Raw genomic sequence first — 22,045 nt, 5'->3', positions numbered from 1 at the left:
TCGTTGTGTATACCATGAATGAAGAATGCTAGTTGGTTTGCTTGAATATTTATCCAATGGGGTTAGTTGCAAGAGTATCTCTTTTTCTTCTCCCTCATTTTCTCTCTCTCTCCATACCCCATGCACATAGAAACCAGCTTGAGACCTGTGATCCCCCCCCCTCTCTCTCTCTCTCTCTCTCTCTCTCTCTCTCTCTCTCTCTCTCTCTCTCTCTCTCTCTCTCTCTCTCTCTCTCTCTCTCTCTCTCTCTCTCGTAGTTTCATCCCATCCAAGGCTAGCACTAGACGCTAGGTGCCCTTGGGTGCAAACCAACTCAAGCTAATTGTCGCTTGGGCGCGGGAGTCCTCCCAGGAGAGTCCGCCAATGCGCATTCTAGCCGGTCAAGCAGGGAGGTGAGGGTGGAAACACCATCTCCCCGTCTCCCTCTCCTAGACTCCCTCCGGAGGGGATCTCTCAACTGATATCAGAGCCCAGTGTTGGGTTTCTTAGGAGAAAAATTGTTTGGTAAGATGCATGCATGATGTATGTTAATTGGAAAAGAGATGTTTGAAGTCCATTGATTTTAATTCTTGGTAATAATGTGTGAAGTTGATCAATCTATTATAACAACCAAATATGGAACTTATTACTGTCAATTAACTATCTGAGATGAGTGGATTGATAGATAATGATCTAGGTACTTAGATGTTTTGGGACGATAGAACCTAATTTGAAGAGCAGAGAGCTACTTAGTTTACGTTTTGCATCGCGTCGTCTATTGTTTTCGAGACCATGTATCTCGTCATTCCTTGGTGTTGTTCTCGTCCTGAATCCTCCCTCCTGAATCCTCCCGACGACCTCGATGAAGCAGGGAGTTAGCTAAAAATAGGGTTGCTTTATTGATTAGTCATTTGATTGTTATATTTTTTCCCTCCTTTTTGATTGTTAATCGTAGTGTGCATATTAACACTTCTACAACATATGTTATTAAATTGTTTATAAATAAAAATCTACAAAGATATTATATATATATGTATCTCTACTTTGGAATTTTATTTATTTATTTAAAGTCGTGAGTTTTTTAACATAGATTTATGCAAGAGAATGCATGATGTGCTCGCATGTTGTGCCCCAAACAAAAAGAAAAAACCATACAAATGTATGGTGGGGAGGTGGCGCTATCCTACCTCAAATTCCAAGAACAGTAGGGAACGTGCCCTTCCCCCATATACTTGCTTTTCTCCTCCAGTGTTGGAGGGGGACTTATGCTTCTCCTCCACTGTTGGAGGGTCACTTGTTCTTTTGTTTACTTAAATCTTTTTAACATATTTATTTGGACAATTTTCTGATTTTGTGAAATACACAGACGTAGAGAGAGAGAGAGAGAGAGAGAGAGAGAGAGAGAGAGAGAGAGAGAGAGAGAGAGAGAGAGAGAGAGAGAGAGAGAGAGAGAGAGAGAGAGAGAGAGAGAGAGAGAGAGAGAGAGAGAGAGAGAGAGAGAGAGAGAGAGAGAGAGAGAGAGTGCCTTACTGCCTCGGGCCACAAGGTCCTAAGGTAGAGGCTCTATAGGGAACAGTTTAGGGCACCTTGGCCACCCTGTAAGTTACAGTAGTCTACTCAAAGTTACACTTAGTCTACTGAAAGTTACAGTAGACTAAGTGTAACTTACAGTAGTCTAATGAAAGGTACTTACACTCACTTACTGTACGTTACAGTAGCCTACTGAAAGTTACAGCAGCCGACTATAAGTTACAGTTGCCTATTGAAAGTTACACTCAGTTACTGTAAATCGCTATGAAGCCCTAGCCTACTAATCAGTGCTAGTAGGATAGTTGCCAGTGGAAAAGGTGCTAGTAGGATAGTTGCCAGTGGAAGAGGTACCAGTGGGATAGGTCCAAGTGTTGCTTATGTTAAGTATATGAATCTATATATCAATGCATAAACCATCCAATTAAGCTATTTGTTAGCCACAAGAGCATCCAATATCCTTGACAGATCTGTCATCACACCGTATTGCTCATAGTGTACATTAGTTTTCCTATAGTCTATATGTAAATTATATAGTCTTGCATATGAATTGAAACCTATGTAATGATTATAGAAAATTATAAATATGATAGTAGAAGGCCTTTAAAGTCACTGTTCTTACGAATGTTGATGATGGGGATGCCAGCAGGGGGTCTAGTGGCTTGCACAATGCCTAGGCTAAGGCTTCATAGTGACTAGGCTAGGCTAGGGCTACATTCCTAATTGCTATGAAGCCTTCGCCTAGCCTAGGTTAGTAGGGCTACTTCACAAGGATTAACTAGGGCTGCTTCTCAGAGCCATTAAGCTAGGGCTTCAGAGCGATTAAGCTAGGACTACTTGAGCAATTAAGCTAGGGCTTTAGAGCGATTGAGCTAGGGCTTCATAGTGATTGAGCTACTCTAGGTGTTCACAACGATTGAGCTAGGTCTTCACAACGATTGAGCTAGGTCTTCACAGCAGTGATGATTGAGCTAGGTCTTCACAGGCTGCGATTGAGTTGGGGCTTCATCAGCGATTGATTGAGCTGGGGCTTCACAAGAGCGATTGAGCTAGGACTTTGAGATAGGGCTTCACAAGAGCGATTGAGAGCTATGGCTTCACAGGCGATTGAGCGATTGATGAGCTAGGGTTGGTGAGCTAGGGTTGATGAGCTAGGGTTGAGAGCTAGGGTTGAGAATGGGCTTCACAGATTGAGAGCTAGGGCTTCATCTCGATTGAGTTAGGGCTTCACAAGAGCGACTGAGAGTTATGGCTTCACAGGACGATTGAGCAGTTGATGATGAGCTAGGGTTAAAAAGCTAGGGTTAATAAGCTAGGGCCTCACAGTGATTGAGCCAGGGTTGTGAGAGCTAGGACTTCAGAGCTAGGGCGGCTTCACAACAGCGATTGAGAGCTAGGGCTTCACAATGATTGAGCTACTAGGACTTCTCAACGATTGAGCTACTAGGGCTTCTTAATGATTGAGCTACTAGGGCTTCTCAATGATTGAGCTAGGGTGCTCATCGATTGTGAGCTAGGGCTTCATAGCGATTGAGAGCTAGGGCTTCATAATGATTGAGCTAGAACACACACAGAGAGAGAGAGAGGGAGAGAGAGAGAGAGAGAGAGAGAGAGAGAGAGAGAGAGAGAGAGAGAGAGAGAGAGAGAGAGAGAGAGAGAGAGAGAGAGAGAGAGAGAGAGAGAGAGAGAGAGAGAGAGAGAGAGAGAGAGAGAGAGAGAGAGAGAGAGAGACAACTACCCTTCTTTCGTGGCAAGCGATGCACGCTGCATGTGAGCGACGTTGATGAGCTACTGCGTTGATGAGCTACTGCTTGAAACCACGTTGATGGGCTCCACAGTGATTGTGATTGCGATTGCGATTGAGTTAGGGCTCCACAACGATCGCGATTGAGCTAGGGCTTCAAGCTAGGGCTTCATAGTGATTGAGCTACTCTAGGTGTTCACAACGATTGAGCTAGGTCTTCACAACGATTGAGCTAGGTCTTCAAAATGATTGAGCTAGGTCTTCATAGCAGTGATTGAGCTAGGTCTTCACAGGATGCGATTGAGTTGGGGCTTCATCAGCGATTGTGAGCTGGGGCTTCTGAGCTGGGGCTTCACAAGAGCGATTGAGCTAGGGCTTCTGAGCTAGGGCTTCACAAGAGCGATAAGTCTAGGCTAGGGCTTCATAGCGATTAGGCTAGCTAAGCTAGGGCTTCATAGTGACTAGGCTAGGGCTTCACATCGATTAGGCTAGGCTAGGCTAGGCTAAGCTAGGGCTTCATAGCGATAAGGCTAGGGCTTCATCACGATTAGACTATAGGGCTTCATAGCAACTAGGCTAGACTAGACTAGGTTACTCTAGGTATTCATAGCGAGTAGTAGGGCTTCATAGTGACTAGGCTATGCTAGGGCTTCATAGGGATTAAGCTAGGCTAAGCTAGGGCTTCATAGTGACTAGGCTAGGGCTTCACATCGATTAGGCTAAGCTATGGCTTCATAGTGCCTAGGCTAGGCTAGGCTTCATAGCGATTGGGCTAGGCTAGGCTAGGGTCTTCATAGCGACTAGGCTAGGTTAGGCCTAGGCTTCATAGCGACAAGGATAGGTTACACTAGGGCTTCCTAGGCTAGGGCTTCATAGCGACTAGTAGGCTAGGCCAGCCTTCATAGCGATTAGGCTAGGCTAGGCTTCATAGCGATTAGGCTAGGCTAGGACTTTATAGCGATTAGGTTAGGCTAGGTCTTCATAGCGATTAGGCTATGCTTGTTAGGGCTTCAAAGCAATTAGGCTAAGGCTTCATAGCGATTAGGCTAGGGCCTCATAGCGATAATACTAGGCTAGGGCTTCAATATAGCGATTAGGCTAGTAGGCTAGGGCTTCAATATAGAGATTAGGCTAGTAGGCTAGGGCTTCAATATAGCGATTAGTTAAGCTTCCTAGCAATAAGGCTAGGTTATGCTTCATACCGATTAGGCTAGGCTTAGGCTTCCTAGCAATAAGTCTAGGCTAGGCTTCATAGCAATTAGGCTAGGGCTTAGGTTTCCTAGCAATGAGGCTAGGCTAGGCTTCATAGCAATTAGGCTAGGGCTTCATAGCGATTAGTCTAAGCTAGGCTAGGCTTCATAGCAATTAGTCTAGGCTAGGCTAGGCTTCATAGCGATTAGGCTAGGGCGTCATAGCGATCGGGTTGGGACATTATAGCGATTAGGGTAGGGCTTCATACTGATTAGGCTAGGGCTTCATAGCGATTAGGGTAGGGCTTTATAGCGATTAGGCTAGGCCTTCACAGCGATTAGGATAAGGCTTGAAAGCGATTAGGCTAGGGCTTCATCACGATTAGTAGGCTAGGGCTTCATAATGATTAGGCTAGGCTAGGGCTAGGTTAGGACTTCATAGCGATTAGGCTAGGCAAGGGCTACGCTAGGGCTTCATAGCGATAAGGCTAGGCTAGGCTACGATAGGGCTAGGAAGCCCTAGCCTAGCCTTATCGCTATGAAGCCCTAGCCTAGGCTAGCCTAATCGCTATGACGCCCTAGCCTAATCGCGATGAAGCCTTAGCTTAGCCTTATCGCTATGAAGCCCTAGCTTAGCCTAGTCTAGCCTAATCGATGTGAAGCCCTAGCCTAGTCACTATGAAGCCCTAGCTTAGCCTAGCCTAGCCTAGCCTAATCGCTATGAAGCTCTAGCCTAGCCTTATCACTATGAAGCCCTAGCATAGCCTAGCGTAATCGCTATGACGCCCTAGCCTAATCGCGATGAAGCCCTAGCTTAGGGTAGCCTAGCCTTATCGCTATGAAGCCCTAGCTTAGCCTAGCCTAGCCTTATCGCTATGAAGCCCTAGCCCTACCCTAGCCTTATCGCTATGAAGCCCTAACCTAGCCCTAGCCTAGCTTTAGCCTACTAGCCCTAGACTAGCCTAATCGCTATGAAGGCCTAGCCTAGCCCTAGCCTAGCCTAATAGCTATGAAATCCTAGCCTAGCCCTAGCCTACTCTAATTGCTATAAAACCCTAGTCTAACCGTATCCTAATCGTTATGAAGCCCTAACCCTTAGGCTTCCTAGCAATAAGGCTAGGCTAGGCTTCATAGCAATTAGGCTTGGGATTCATAGCGATTAGTCTAGGCTTCATAGAGATTAGGCTAGGGCGTCATAGCGATTGGGCTAGGACTTTATAGCGATTGGCTAGGGCTTGGGCTAGGGCTTTATAGCCATTAGGGTAGGGCTTCGTACTGATTAGGCTAGGGCTTCATAGCGATTGGGCTAGGACTTTATAGCGATTAGAATAGGGCTTCATACTGATTAGGCTAGGGCTTCATAGCGGTTAGGGTGGGGCTTCATACTAATTAGGCTAGGGCTTCATAGCGATTAGGTTACGGATTTATAGGGATTAGGCTAGGCTTTCATAGCGATTAGGATAAGGCTTCAAAACGATTAGGCTAGGGCTAGGGCTTCATCACAATTAGGCTAGGGCTTCATAATGATTAGGCTAGGGTGTCATAGCGATTAGGCCAGGTTAGCGCTAGCCTACTAATCAGTATGAAGCCCTAGCCTTATCGCTATGGACTATGTACTATGGTGTATGCCATATGTACTATGAGCCATGCACTATGGACTTGTGAAGCCATAACTCTCAATTGCTCTTGTGAAGCCCTAGCTCAATCGAGGTGAATCGTTGTGAAGCCCTAGGGCAATCGCTATGAAGCCCTAACTCAATCGCTATGAAGCCCTAACTCAGAAGCCCTAACTCAATCGCTGTGAAGCCCATTCTCAACCGTAGCTCATCAATCGCTCAATTGCCTGTGAAGCCATAGCTCTCAATCGCTCTTGTGAAGCCCTAGCTCAGAAGCCCTAGCTCAATCGCTCTTGTGAAGCCCCAACTCAATCATTGCTCAAGCCCTAGTTAGGGCTTCACAGCGATTAGGCTAGGGTTTCACCGTTATTAGGCTAGGGCTTCACAAGGATTAGGCTAGGATTTCACCACGATTAGGCTAGGGGTTCACAAGGATTAGGATAGGGCTTCTAAGCTAGGGCTTCACCACGATTAGTAGTCATCGCGATTAGGTTAGAGCTTTTTTACAGCGACGATTAGGCTAGGGCTTCAAGGGCTTCAGAGCGATTAGGCTAGGGGTTCACAAGGATTAGGCTAGGGCTTCTAAGCTAGGGGTTCACAAGGATTAGGCTAGGGGTTCACAAGGATTAGGCCTGGGCTTTTAAGCTAGGGCTTCACCACGATTAGTAGTCACCGCGATTAGGCTAGAGCTTTTTTACAGCGACGATTAGGCTAGGGCTTCAAGGGCTTCAGAGCGATTAGGCTAGGGCTTCAGAGCGATTAGGGCTAGGGCTTCACAGAGCGATTAGGCTAGGGCTTTAGGCTAGGGCTTGAGAGCGATTAGATCAGGGCTTCATAGTGGCCTCAGAGCGATTAGGCTAGGACTTTAGAGCCATTAGACTAGGGCTTCAAAGCGATTAGACTAGGGCTTCAAAGTGATTAGTAGGCTAGGGCTTCACAGTGATTAGGCTAGGGCTTCACTTTAGGCTAGGGCTTCACAATAGCGATTAGGCTAGGACAAGGGGTTCACTTCACAAGTTCTAGGCTAGGGCTTAGGCTAGGGTTAAGGGCTTCACAAGGATTAGTAGGCTACGGCTTCACAACCTGATTAGGGCTTCTAGGCTAGGGCTTCACAAGGATTAGGCTGGCTAGGGCTTCACAGTGATTAGGCTAGGGCTTCTAGGCTAGGGCTTCACAACGATTAGTAGGCTAGGGCTTCATAGCGATTAGGCTAGTAGGCTAGGGCTTCAAAGCGATTAGGCTAGGGCTTCACAGCGATTAGGCTAGGGCTTCATAGCGATTAGGCTAGGGCTTTTAGGCTAGGACTTCCAACAGGCTAGAGCTTCACGGTGATTAGAGTAGGGCTTCAAAGCAATAAGGCTAGGGCTTCAAAGTGATTAGGCTAGGGCTTCAAAGAGATTTAGGATAGCGCTTCGCAACGATTAGACTAGAGCTTCAGAGCGATTAGACTAGGGCTTCCCAGCAAGATTAGGGCTAGGGTTTCACAACGATTAGTAGGCTAGGGCTTCACAACAATTAGGCTAGGGCTTCATAGCTCATAAATCATAGTATATAGTGCATAGTTTGTAGTTTATATGTATTAACCACTATGCATTATGATTTATATAGTTGAACTATGAGACCTATATATGATTTATGAACTATGAGAGCTAGCTATGATTTATGAGCTATGAGAATTAGCTTATGATTTATGAACTATGAGTGCTAGACGAAGTGATGAGCCAACGTTTTATAGGTTCCCTATATGCCCCAGAAGGTCATACATGTGATATAGTGCATAGTTTCTATTTCACAGCTGAAAGATCATTGTTCATAAATATATGTTTCTCGGACATCAAAGATTTATAATCATAGCTCATAGTCCATATTGCATAGCCCATAGCTCATTGGTCATAGCTCAAAGTACATATTGCACATTCTATAGTGCATAGGTCATAGCTCAAAGTATACATGGCATAGTCCATAGTGCATAGCTCAGAGTACATATGGCATACTCCATAATGCATAGTCCATAGATCTTACTCTATAGATTAGAACAAATAGTACATAGCTCATAAATCATAGTATATAGTGCATAGTTTGTAGTTTATATGTATTAAACACTATGCATTATGATTTATATAGTTGAACTATGAGACCTAGATACGATTTATGAACTATGAGAGCTAGACGAAGTGATGAGCCAACGTTTTATAGGTAATCTATTGTATGCAAAGTAATGTGTACCCCATAGTTCGATAGAATGTCTTAGGGTAACATCTACTTTGATAGAATGTCTTAGGGTAACATCTACCATATACAGGTGGTAATCTATTGTATGCAAAGTAATGTGTACCCTTGATCACCTAGTAAATGCAATCAAAGCGTATCCTAGTGTGGTGAACATATTGGCTATTGTATCTAATTTTAGAAGATGCTATACTTGATCCTCTCCTATGATTATTGCAAGATACCCTATTAAAATAGAGAGTATCCCAAGTTATTCTATCCGACTAGAGAATACTAATATGCCTTACATTTATTTAAACAAAGAGACTCTAGTAGTAGCTAGAGTACTAGGTACCATCCTCTATTGTAGATTATGCTATAGCCTATCTAATGATATTGTTTGTAAAGAATATTATGAATTGGAGGGTTATAAGACACTAGAACCTAGAGGGTAATATGGTGTCCAAAGTATGGGGTACCTTGATCATGTTTACTACAAAATGCTATGAATGCACTATATGCAGAAGGTTTTCATGCTCAACATGAAGGCATTCTATTGGATCAAGTGACCTATGTGCACATCTCATAAGCATGTGCCATGATTCGACCAATCGACAAAGGACTTGGCAGAAAATCTGGTGTATGGTGGCTTTGGGATGTTTTCGGCCAAGGCACCCAGAACCCTACATGTGGGGAACCCCAGTGTTAGACCAAATTTAGTCTAGTATGTGCAAGGGGGGGCAGCCTATGTCTCATAGTCTTATGTTTACAGATAGCCCTGGTTGAGGCTGTAGACCTACGTGGTCCCACACCTAGTCGTCTGCTTTCAGCATCTGCGTTTTTTATGGAGAGCATCGCAGGTGCATTTTAGCCTCTCTATCCTTTGTATCCATTGAGTCTCTCTCTATCTATATTCCATTGTGATGTGGTGTTGCCTTCAGATAGTCTCTTGGGTTTGAGAGAGAGAGAGAGAGAGAGAGAGAGAGAGAGAGAGAGAGAGAGAGAGAGAGAGAGAGAGAGAGAGAGAGAGAGGAATGAAATGAATTGAAATGTTCAACATGCTTCAGTTACATGATTTGCGGGTACACATTTAGGACACTTATGACTCTTAATAAAGAATGTGGGCTTTGTAAACTTCGGAATGGATGTTGCAAATTATGTTAAACATATAGTGAATTTTTCCTCTTACTTTTGACTCTGTTGAAAGGAAAAACTCAGGGAAGGGAGCTACAATTATTTTTAACTTATGGATGCCCACTATTTGAGTGTTGTTTCTTTAATTAAGTTTCATAGGGAAGGGAACTACAATAGGGTCTAGGCACCTACCCTCTAGTCAAATGCAATATTGTAGGTTATTAACTACTTTAATAGAGTACCACACGGATAGGGTCTAGGAACCTACCCTCTAGTCAAATGCAATATTGTAGGTTATTAACTACTTTAATAGAGTACCCTTCAGCTAGATACTATAGGGTAGATTATATTTGGACTATAGGTACTATACTTTGGACACCATACATTACCCCTACAAAAGTTTCGTTAAATTACCCTTGCATATGTAGCTGTGTTGTTGAAATCCTTTGACATTGGGTATAGAAATCAATATTTGGTATTGGAGAACCATATGTAGGTTTAAGGAACGTACATATGTCCCTTGCACATTGTGAAATGATTGTGCGCATGGTTGCCATTGGTAAATTGTGACTTCATGAGCCCCACTTTTGTGCACACATGAATCAATCTGTCACCCCTCACCCCTTTGTTGTGCGAGAGGACACCACACCATGGATCACCAGGAGGTACGTACGCCGACACACCACAACTAGGTTTCAACAAATGATTAGAGGCCACTCACACAAGGATGGAGGTGCCTCTCCAAGCTATTATGAATTGAATTCCTTCAACCCATTATCCCCACTCTCTTTGGAATAATCGTATCCATCGGATCAGAGCTCAGGATCAGAGCTCAAGCCCGCCCTGCTGGTTGTTGCAATAGCACTAATTACCCCCTTGAGCATGTACCCTTTGGTGCTGACAATATGCTAACAATGCCGACACCACGTAGGATGTTTAAAGTATCCATGCCACCGCCGTTTTATACTAGTATTAGGGTAGAGCGGCCATTAAAAAACCGGGGATTTGAATAGGAACCCATGGTCCCAGTGCACGATCCTGAAAGCACGACACCACAAACCTCTTAGTCATGCGATGCGCGTGACTGCAAAAGAATCATGTCCGTTGGATCAGAGCTCAAGCCCTGCTGGTGGCTGCGATGGCACTAAAATTACCCCCTTGAGCGTGTATCCTTTGTTGGTGGTCACTTTTGTTACACAGGATAACTTTGTGATGCCCCTATGTAGCTCGTAGAGCTGCGCTTGAGATGGTGCTTCTACCACAAAACAGTCTTCCGTCCCTCTTTCATTTGCGCCCCTCTTCACCTGCAAGCCGAGTGGGACTATCCCTCCCTCCATAGGCAATTTACCCAAGCTTCAAGTCCTCAAGCTCTTCAACAACTACCTTATGGGACAAGTACCTCAAAACCTAGGACTTGTGAGCTTGGAGCTTCGCCAAGTGAATCTTTCTTTCAACGGCTTGACGGGCCCCATCCCTCCTCACATTTGTGCAAGAGGGAAGCTGGACTCGCTGCTTTTGACAGGCAATCAATTGTCCAGGGAACTCCCTATGTGTACTTCTTTGATCGGGATTCGTATGTGCAAAACAACCAGCTTCTTTGATCAAGATTTGTATGAGCAAAACAACGAGCTTCATGGCACATTATCTTATGACCTAGGTTTTGACACATTCTCATGATATGCATTTATGCATTGCTATGCAATTGATGTGTTAGTCTAATACTCAGACCACTTGGGCTAGCCCACTTCAAATTCAATATCTTTTGTTGAATAGTACACATGAGCAATGAAAGTTTGGGAGTCATGCCTAAATTGCTATTGATATTCTAAAAAGATATGAGTCAATGTGTACGTGTGCTGATATTGCTTGTTATGCTCTTCATGGTATTGTTGGGTCACTGATATACCAACATCGTCTTCTTGGTGGAAGAACCAAAACATAATCCTTCAATCATAAAGGGATGGTGCAACTTGTGTTGCAATTTCATCTAAACTAAACAATTGGTAAACCTCTCTACTATTCGTGTGTGCATGTCTCACTAGCTATAAAAAAAGTAGCCACATGACTCATAAATGGTATTTAAAATAATAAGTAAAGCAAGCTATTTTGATAGTTGGCTCTCACAATTGAGCATACACTAAATGCACACATGCATCAAGAAAAAAAATAATTAGGTGTAGATTAAGAGCCTAATTTTGCCCAAAGTCTTGGAAAGTTCTCGCTCATGAATGTAGCGATCTTAATCAAGCTATTTCTCCATCGTGTGTGAGGCAAAGAAAGCAAGGGTGGGTGTGTTGGAAAGCTCGTGAAAAGTACTACGCGGACACATGCATATACAACGCCAGTTGTATCAATGCAAAGAAAGCAAGGGTGGGTGTGTTGAAAAGCTTGTGAAAAGTACTATGCGAACACATGCATCAACAACGCCTGTTGTATCAATGCAAGAAAAACGGAAGTGTGTTTAACCCACACAAAAAAACAAAGCTAATCTCAACCTAATTGGCCCTAAGCATTCACTAGGGTAGTGGCCGTGTAGACATGCCCAAATCCAATGCAAAAGGAAGGCCCTGAAAAGTGGCTTCAAATCCACCTTGTATGCCATCACAAGCACATACTCAGGTATCTCAATAGAATCAATGAGCTGAGGTGTTTCAATCACTCCCTCTTCTCCTGTCATTTGACATGCTAGAATGGAGAAATCATCCGTCATTTTTCATGTCAATATACACAAAAATGCATGTTATATATGGAAAACATCAACAGGCATTATAAGCACTTCTTGCACCATTAGCCACTTTTAGGCAGTTTGAAGGACCACCAAGTCAGTGAGGAGCTTTATACATGAACAAAAAGAAGGCGGCTGGAGGACAATTTGATTCATTCGGATCTTTCTCAAAATTAGTGACCAAGAAAGGCATGAGATAACCCTATCTGTCCAAGAACTGCAGTCCACATCTCAAACTGAAAGCAACCAAGAACAGGTTCGGCGGCATAACCCTTACAAGACGTTATGATGCTCTCTCAAAGAGCATACCCTGCAAGAAGTGCAGTCCACAAGACTGCATTTTGAACCAGAAGTTGGTCAAACACTTTAATGTAATCTTTCTTGAAGACATCCTGTGCAAACAATGCCACCGAGCGTGCTCATGGAAATGAGAGAGAGAGGAAAGTATATTTTATATATATATATATATATATATATATATATATATATATATATATATATTTTTTACGTGCATTGGTTTGTTCGGCTACACAGAACGAGGGTGAGAGAGGACGTGAGCGAGCGGGTGGGGGATGGCGAGCGGATGATGGGATTGAGGTGAGTGTGTGTGTGTGTGTGTGTGTGTGTAGGAGAGAGAGAGAGAGAGAGTCTGATGCTGTGCAGCTACGCTGGTTCGGCTGCATGGCATGGCGGGCTGAACGGCGGGGGGGGGGGGGGGGGGGGGGAGAGGGGGGGGGAGAGGAGAGAGGGCGGGTGATGAGAGATGGGAAGAGAGCGAGGGCTGAGGGTGTGTGTGGTTATGGTGTGTGGGGGGTAGAGAGAGAGAGAGAGAGAGAGAGAGAGAGAGAGAGAGAGAGAGAGAGAGAGAACTATTTTGACTGGTCCGCGCTACAGAAAGCAGGGAGAGAGTAGCGTGAGTAAGGGTGAGAGGGTGGCGAGGGAGGGAGAAGGTGAGGGAGCTGGGGAGAGAGAGGGTGTGTGAGTGTGTGTGTGTGTGTGTGAGAGAGAGAGAGAGAGAGAGAGTGTGTATAGAGAGAGAAAGAGAAGAATAATCTTGCGCCCTCGTGGCTGGTCCGTGTTACGGAAATGAGGGAGAGAGAGCGAAGCGGGCCAGGCAGAGAGAACGTGAGGCTGAGGGAAGGAAGGTGTGTGTGTGTGTGGGGGCCGTGGGAGATGGGGTGTGAGAGAATAGAGAGAGAGAGAGAGAGCTAGAGAGAGCTACTGTCTGCCGGCCTCATGGCCGCCAAGGAAGAAAGAGAGAGAGTGATGGCGAGTCAACGAGAGGGAGAGAGTGATTGGGTGAGGGTGTGGGTGAACGAGGGGGAGAGAGGGAGAGTGTGAGAGGTGGGGTGAGGGATATAGAGGGCCAGGGAGAGAGAGGAAGTGGGTAAGGGAGGGGGAGGGAGTGGATGAGGGAGAGTAATTGGCCCACCTTGGTTGACAAAACAAGAGGGGAAGAGAGGGGGCTTGGTGAAGACGAGAGAGTGTGGACGAGAGGGGAGAGGGAGAGGGTGGTATGGCGGCCCCCGTCGCCTGAGGGAGAAAGAGGGAGTATGGACGAGAGGGGCCCTGGAGAGAGAGGTAAGAGAGGGAGTGAATAATGAAAGAGAGAGAGGGAGACTTTTGTCCAAGCATGGCGGCCTGCCAGAGGGAGAAAAAGGGAGTAGGCTTGTTTATGTGCCCATTGGGCTAGGTGACACAGGAGCAAGATAAGAGAGAGAGATAGTGGGTTGGCGGAGCCGAGCAGGAGAGAGAGAGAGGACTTGTCCTCTGGTGATAATGGAGGGGTGTGGCCAAAACTGAGATGCGGCCCATAGCCTGCGAGCATAGAAAGGGTAGTGGTGAATGTAAAAAAGTTTTTTTATCATTTTCTTGGTATTGTGCTCCTCCCCGATTGGGGTTGGTTCTTGCGGCCGCGGTTTTGAAAACCAGCCGTCACTGTTTAGTATATAAGTGGCACACATGATGGACTCAAGCCAAAAATAATGCGGCAAAGCTTGAATTTTGACCATACAACATGCCATTTTCGTAAGCGACCTGTTTTTCCTCTCAACAACACCATTTTGCTGAGGCGTGTAACGCACTGTACCTTGGTGTTTTGTCCCACGACTAGCTAGAAATGCATTAAATTCATGAGACATATACTCCCCTCCTCGATTGGAATGGAGGGTGTCCATAGTACATTTCGAGACATTTTCAGCCATAGCCAGAAATTGTTTGAAGCACATAAAAACTTTGGACTTCTCTTTAAGCGGAAATCCCGACGGAAATACCCATGCATGCATGGAGTAATTATCAATGAAAGTCACAAAGTAAAGGTAAATTACCAAGGATGGAGTTTGCATGGGCCCACAAACATCACTATGCACAAGCTGCAACATGTGTGTGGCCCTAACTAAACCATCCTTTGGAAACTTAGAATGCTGCATCTTAACCAAAATACAGCCTTCACAAACGTGTTTGGCAGGTGCTTCAAGAGGCGGCAAAGAAGCAACCATATCAGATTTTTGCGAAATCAGCAAACTAGTAAAATTCAGATGACCGAAACGTGCATGCCAAAGTTTTGCATCTGAAATAGCCTTTGAATTCACAACTGCATTTGCAAAATTCTATCCACACTTGTCATACAAAGTGAGCTTATACAGCCCACATCATAAAATGCCGGATGCAACAATTTCATCACCAAAACTAGGATCATGTCTAGTACATCTGTCATCCACAAAGTTGACTACAAGACCAAGTCTAGCAAGTGCAGATATAGACAAAAGATTTTTCTTGATCCCAGGTACATAAAGTGCATCAACAAGTGCAAAAGAATTGCCATTTTGCAGCAGTAAGCACAATCTTTCCAACTCCTTGAACCGGGTAAGAGGCATTGTTGGCACAAGTTCTGAATTACCATGAGGGACAAAATCAAGAGAGATGAACAAATCACGATGTGAGGTAATGTACTTTGTAGCGTCACTGTCAAAATACCACACATGTGAATCTGCAGAACTGACATGCATGCATCATGGACAACAGGATTATAGGTACACTCTACACTAAAGCCCATTTTGCATCAACATCAATATCATACTCTCCTTTCACAGAAGACTCAACAACAGCTGCATTTGCAGTGGAACCACCCTCTTTCTTCTTAGCTTGTTTGGCCTTCAACTTAGGACACTGCTTGATCAAGTGATCATTAGCTTTACAATAATGGCAGTGCATCTTCTTTTTGGCCTTATCTCTAGAATTTCTAGAAGGATTGCTACTAGTAGAAGCATTAGGAACAGGTGATTTTCCACTTGCAGAAGAACCATAAGAAGTGACTGCATTGCTATTACCACCCTTTCTTTTTTGAGCAATGATAAAAGCACGTTCAACTGCATGATGTCTAGTCGTGTTTTTTTTGGAAAGTGACTCTTGCAACAGCAATGTGCATAATGTATCAAACTTGACAACTTCAGCATTTCCTTGGGTCATAAGTCTCCAAGTACTAGCAAAAGTCTGGTAAGAATCTGCCAAGGCATCAAGAACAGTCTGCACAAGGGAACTATCTGAAATGACTTCACCTACAGAAATAAGTTGCTCATTGATATCCTTGAAACCAGTAAGGAAAATGTCCATATCATCTTCCTCATGCATACTCTTTGACTCCAGCTCTTTACGCAGTAGTGGAATTTTTTCCTCATTGCGGCTTGCATAAAGACAAAGTAGAATATCCCAAGCCTGATTTTCATATTTTGCTGAAAGAATGTGAGGAGTAATGGTGTGGTTCACAGACAATGCAATCAATGCATGAGCCTACGCATCCTTTACATCTCAACGAGCTTGATCTGTCGTAGGCAAAACAACTCTAACAGCAACAACAATCCTTGCCACAAGACGTGGAACATCCTCAGCATCGCCTACATCCTTTGAATCAGGACGTACATCAATGCCCTGCACAATATTCCAGACGTCCTTTGACACAAGAACATGTTGCATCATGTGAGCCCTCATAGGGTAATTTTTCCCATCCAATCTGTCCTCAGTAGCAAACATCTTGAACACGTCTGTGTTGTTGTCAGCCATGGTAAATACTGCACCTGTTGTGAAAACTTTCCAAAAAGAGGAGAAACAAAGCGGGAACAACACATGCTATATAGCACAAACCGTAGAAGACTGTAAGGGACCTGTTATTTAAAAAATGGCACTGATAAAAATTCTGCAAAAAATGGCAAAATAGCTTGTGTAGTACTATTTGTAGTGGAAACGGAGGCCAAAATGAGCCCGAATCAGAAATCTGAGCAGATTAAGCTCGACAAGCTTTTTCGAAAGTTTAATCGACCTGCGAATGCTTGCCAAAGCTCACTGAAATCGGAGAAAGTGAGCAGTCGTGTGCTGGAGTTGCTGGCAAGACTAAGCTCGAGAGGATGCAACCTGCTCTGATACCAATTGTTGGAATTAGGGTTTTAAGAAAACACATACAGATTGGAGAAGATGAAGGAAGCTCAAGGCACAAAATAGAGAGTATATTATTTAGTGTGCAATGGAAAGATAGATAGCCCTATAATGAATGGGAGTATATACAATGCACGGGGGAAAAAACCTCCTAAAGAGGGAAAAAATGCCCCGGCGGTCCTAAGTGTGTGTTCACACACATCACTACCACATGTATATGGTAACAGGGTAGCCAAGAACTACAGAGATGCGAGATCTCCTTTGATGGGGCTCCGCCTCGCTAGATCTACCACCACCAAGCTGAAGTATGAGCTTCGAGCTCCGCCATAGACGGTGAGCTCCATCGCTTGTGATCTCATTATCTATTTTGGATTTAGGTATTTATTTTACTTATTTGTCAAATCTTGGGTAGGGAAATTTACTAAGGGCATACTTAATTGTACGAGCCTTGTAAAAAAAGCCCACTTTTGTGGCTTTTGTAAAAGAATTAATTCAACATCTATTTAGGTAGCTAAAAAAAGAACTCTAAGGGAAATACACCCAACACATAGTATGAGTTGATAAAAAATGTTGAGAGCATAAATCAAGGGTTGAAGTTGTCTTTGCATGGCCATCTCCAACGAATAATTTGGTAAAATGCCTATAATTTTACTAAATTGACTCAATGGTAGACTTTTTTTTTTGAACAGACTCAAACTTCTTTAAGAAATCCCTCAATAATATGTAATGAGCCTATCACACTTCTATGTTGCTTACATAAAGATTGACAACATTTACGACGCGTCCAAGTTAAGTAGTAAATTACAACTTCACGCAAAAAGGCTCTTTTTGGGAAAGTAAGAATTTTATTTTTTAGCATTTTTAACTCAGATATGACTTTGAGAGTCTTAGAAGCATCCTAATAAGATGCTGAAGAAATTTTCATGAAGCTTTATGCAAAAATTATGCTTAAAATACTAGAATCTAGGCATGAGCCAAGTTAATGTTCCTACGAGAAATGTTGAAGAGGAATAGCCTTTGGCAAGTGATTATTGTTTGGTTGATTACTTGAATTTAATCAACTTTTCCCTAGGCAAAGCACTTTAGAGCATAATGTTGCACAACTTAGTACTAACATGCATGCATTGACCACTTTGCAAAATCAATTTATGAGTAACATGGCCTCTCATGGTACTCAAGGAATACTAACTTCTACTATTGGAAAAGGGGCTCAAGGAGTTCCACTTAGTACTGATGTATCACATAACAACATACCTCCCTCTTCCTTTGTTGACGCTGGCAAAATATAAAAAATATGATGTTGTCACTTTACAAGGAGGAATAGCATGAGTAGAATAAGGATTTTGGGAATGCTTTTCTTTACAAGTAGAGTGGCATTTATAGACTGTTGGACGGATACGCCGCTGACGGGCTCATTAGCTACGATTTTCATTTTAAAATCATTTTCCAATTCGGATTGGAACCTTGTGTAAAAAATTCATCAAAATAGGGTCCATTTCTGGCAGCAAAAGTCTTCCCGTGGTCCCCTTAGCCTAGACTTTCATTTAATTCCAAAGGACACCTCATGCCATATGAAAGCATGACATTGCTCCTTGACAAAGTTTTGTAATCATGCTTGCAATAATGCATTAAAATAAGTGTATCTTTGAAATCATTCCACCTAGTGTCCCACTAGGATTTGATTCCCTCCTAGTAGCTATTTAAAAAGAAATACAAGAAAAGTATAAAAAATACATAGAATATATATATATTGGAGTTTACCCTAGATATAGGATCTAGCTAGGGTGTGAGATGATAATGAGATAGTAGAAATAAAGAATCAATGCTTTTTGCCCCAAGTTAAAGAGGTGGAGCTATTGAGCTTTTCCCATAGTATTTTCTGATGGTAAAGTAAGGATAGGTTACCCTTGAGAAAAATAATAAGATGAGATAGAAGGCTTATTATTATACTTAAATATGCATATGTACATTATAGGAAAGATAATTATGTATCTAAAAAATTACAAGATAGATCTTGTAGCATGCGTTTCCACTATGTATGTGTCACAGCACGACATCTGCCCCAAGTTAAAGAGGCGGAGCTATTGAGCTTTTCCCATAGTATTTTCTGATGGTAAAGTAAGGATAATAGGTTACCCTTGAGAAAAATAATAGGATGAGATAGAAGGCTTATTATTATACTTAAATATGCATATGTACATTATAGGAAAGATAATTATGTATCTAAAAAGTTACAAGATAGATCTTGTAGCATGCGTTCCCACTATGTACGTGTCACAGCACGACAACTCATGTAACACCTCCTTGGAAGGCTGACCTGACAGATCATAAGCACATCTGTATGTATCTTGGAAGAAGAATATGCTGTCGGTCACCTGGCCTGGCTTGAAGGTCTCGAACACTGCTAAGATGGTTCTACAAATCTTCCTCATCATAATGCATGTAAGGTCAGGTGAGCTAGTGAACAACTTTATGGCACCCGTTAGGGTTTTGACTATGTATTGGACACTTATTCTCTCACCTGCCTTCACGCCCGGCAGCTTTGGGTAATTCAGGCAAGTGGGTTGGCTTCTTTGCAAAATTTGTTGTGCCTTCCACGTCCTAACCCTTGGTAGGGGACAAAAGCTGAGATTGTCTCTGATATCTTTAGGTGCCTCTACCAAGTGGATTAGGTATTGTGGGTACTTGGTAAGCCAAGCCTTCCTCCACTTTGGCTGAGAATCCACTATAAGCTTAACTCCTTCTGGCTTTGAGGTGTCTGCATTGTAGAGAGGTTTCATTGGCTCTTCTCTGATTCGCTTGTTTATTGTTGCTGCCTCATATTTCAGCAATGGATATGGGAGAGAGGGTTGAAGCCACTCGCGCCTGAGATTGCTGGCGTCGATCTTCTAAATTGTCATAGATTTGAAGACCCTCTGCTCCCATTCCAAGGCTTCCTTCGTGCTTTCTCTTAGCTCTTCCTCTATTGCCTTACGCAATTTTTCCTCCTCTTCTTGTGTTAGATCCTGTGGCTCTTGAGAGGATCCTGCTATGCTTTCCTCTTGCATGTGTGTGTCCACAGGATCTACCACATTTTCGAGGTCGATGCCCTCATTGGCAGCTGGCCCTGAGCTTTCTGCTTCTCCTCCTTTCTGGCCTTTCAACTCCTCAATTTGCCTGAGGAGTGCTTGCTTTTCCACTTCAGCTTCTCCGCCCATATTCACGAGGAGGTCATTAAGTTCAGCGTTTACTCTTTCCGCCTCCTCAAGCTTTTTCTTTATGTTTTCCACTTCTTCTTGCAGGGCTTTTTGGCCCTTCTCCATTCTTGTTTGCATTACGATAGAACCTTCAGCCATCATTAACCTCTGCTTTTTCTCGAGAGTCACCTCCTTCTGAAGTTCGTGCATTTGCTCTTCATATAGTTGACTTTCGGAAATGATTTGAGTCAAGCTCGTAGCTCTGACTCTAGCAGGTGATGCTCGGAGCCTCTGGATGGTTTGATCTTTGACTTTTAGTTGGTCCTTGAGCTCAAGGACCTTATCCAGGCTTGCTTCTTGGTCTATCTCTGCTTTTTCTTTGGCATTTCTCATGGCCTCTACTTCTTTCGATTCTTCGGCCAGATGTAGTGTCAGATTATCCCTTTCTCTTTCGGCATCTCGCAATGACTTGCTGAACTGCAGACACTCTCGTTCAGTTGCTTGTATTCTTTTTGCTGTTGCCTCATTTGCTTCTTCCATTGCTTGGCAGTTTTGTAGAGCCGTTGCCAAGCTGGCTTGCAGGTCATCTTCTCTCTCTTTTTGCCTTTGGATTTGTGTTTGCAGAGAATCTACCTCCTTTTTTATCTGTTCTTCAGTGGCCTTGAGAGTTGTCATTTCTTTCTCTAAAGCCATGGATTGTGCTCGCAATCCAGCTAGCTTTGTCATCACCACATCCCAGTCATTGGAGGGCGGGTGCAGGTCTATCGTGTCAATAGCAATTTCTTTTAGCTCCATTAGCCGGATGCCTTGCATCTGTTCTTTATGCCCTGTCCTCGCCAAGTCGAATGCAACTGTGGCGGCTTCTTCCTTTGTATAGCCTGCAGCTAGCAGGTCCAAAAATGCGTAGTAGGCCTCATCTAATCCTTTTTGCTCAGGCCTCTTCCTTTGGCTCAGGTTCCTGCCTTTGCTCTTGCTCCTCATCTTGCCTTTCATCTTGTTTGTCCTCAGCCTCCTTATCTTCTAGTGGAGGGCTGCTGGGAGGTAGGGTGGTGGAGATGGCTATGGGCTGGGTTTAGGGCTATCTGGTAAAGCTACCGGTTTGCCCTTTAAGTCCCTGTCTGCTTTTGTTTTTCTTTATCTTTCTTGGCTTTCTTGTTCATCTAGCAGTGTCTGCCTTATTTGCTCCACTTCCTCCTCGGTGAAAGGGACATGGGGAATGTTTTCCGCTGCAGCATCAAGAATCTCGAAATTCTTGATATAATCTTCAAAGCGGTCCCTTTGTACTCTTCTGGAAGATCTGGACATAGACTCGAGAGATGAATTCCAGAGTTCGTTTAAATCACCCTTGAGGGCTCTTTCTGCTCGAAAACTCTCCATCAGCTTCTCGAGTCTTGCCGCTTTCTAAGACCTGGTTTCTTTGGCCGACACTTGAGCAAACTCCTTCTTTCCTTTCTTCTGCTCAGGTTGCTCCTCTTCAACTGGCTCCAGCCGTCTCTTCAATATCGTAGCCACCCTTGGTGCCCTTTGCGGCTCATCTTCCTTGTCTTCTTTGATTCTCAGCCAATCATTCTGAGATGGGGGGTCAGGCCACCTTCCTTTAGCGTGAGGTGCCCCATAAACCACCTTGGTGATCAGTTCTCCTGGCATTATGTATGTTGGCTTCTTGTTGCCCATCTTTACTAAGATGTCATGTATGTATGCCGCATAGTTGATTATCTTTGGGGTGCCCTTCGTCATTGCCTAAGTAAACGTTGTGGCAATTGCACCTGGCGGCATCCTGTACTTCTGTGGCCTCTTAGTGCACATGTGGAAGTATTGGTTGTACAACTGGCTCATAATTGCCACCTTTGGGTTGGCAATGTCTTCAAAGGTGTAATTTGCCTTTTTCTCTTTGTACACTTTGACTTCATCCCTTCTTTTTGTCACACTGTCTCCCTCATTGGAGAGGTCTAGTGCATGGGCTACCACCCGCTCCGTGATTATGATCTTTGTATTTGGTCTGCCTTGTAAATCTGTTACCTTGGCCACTCCATCCTCTTTGATGCTTGTTACAAACTCCCATACTCTTTTGATGTCCACTCCTGCTGGTATTGCTTCGAAGTAGTTGTGGAGGTCAATTTTCTCCAAGTAGCCGGCCATTTTGCTTCGAACAAATTCATTGAGTTCTCTTGGCAGCATTGGTAGCTCTATTACATTGCCTTCATTGTCTTTGAACACTCCCTGGTTGTCATAATGATCAATATCTAATTCTCCTAAATGATTTTCTCATATTAAACTGATCATTTAATGTGGGGAAGTGCCAAGGGAGAAAAAGCTAG

This window comes from Adiantum capillus-veneris, chromosome 4 (genome assembly GCF_014529385.1).
Source record: "Adiantum capillus-veneris isolate H3 chromosome 4, ASM1452938v2, whole genome shotgun sequence".
NCBI classification, from domain to species: domain Eukaryota; kingdom Viridiplantae; phylum Streptophyta; class Polypodiopsida; order Polypodiales; family Pteridaceae; genus Adiantum; species Adiantum capillus-veneris.
The sequence above is the reverse complement of the archived record's forward strand: the minus strand, read 5'-3'. Positions refer to the sequence as shown.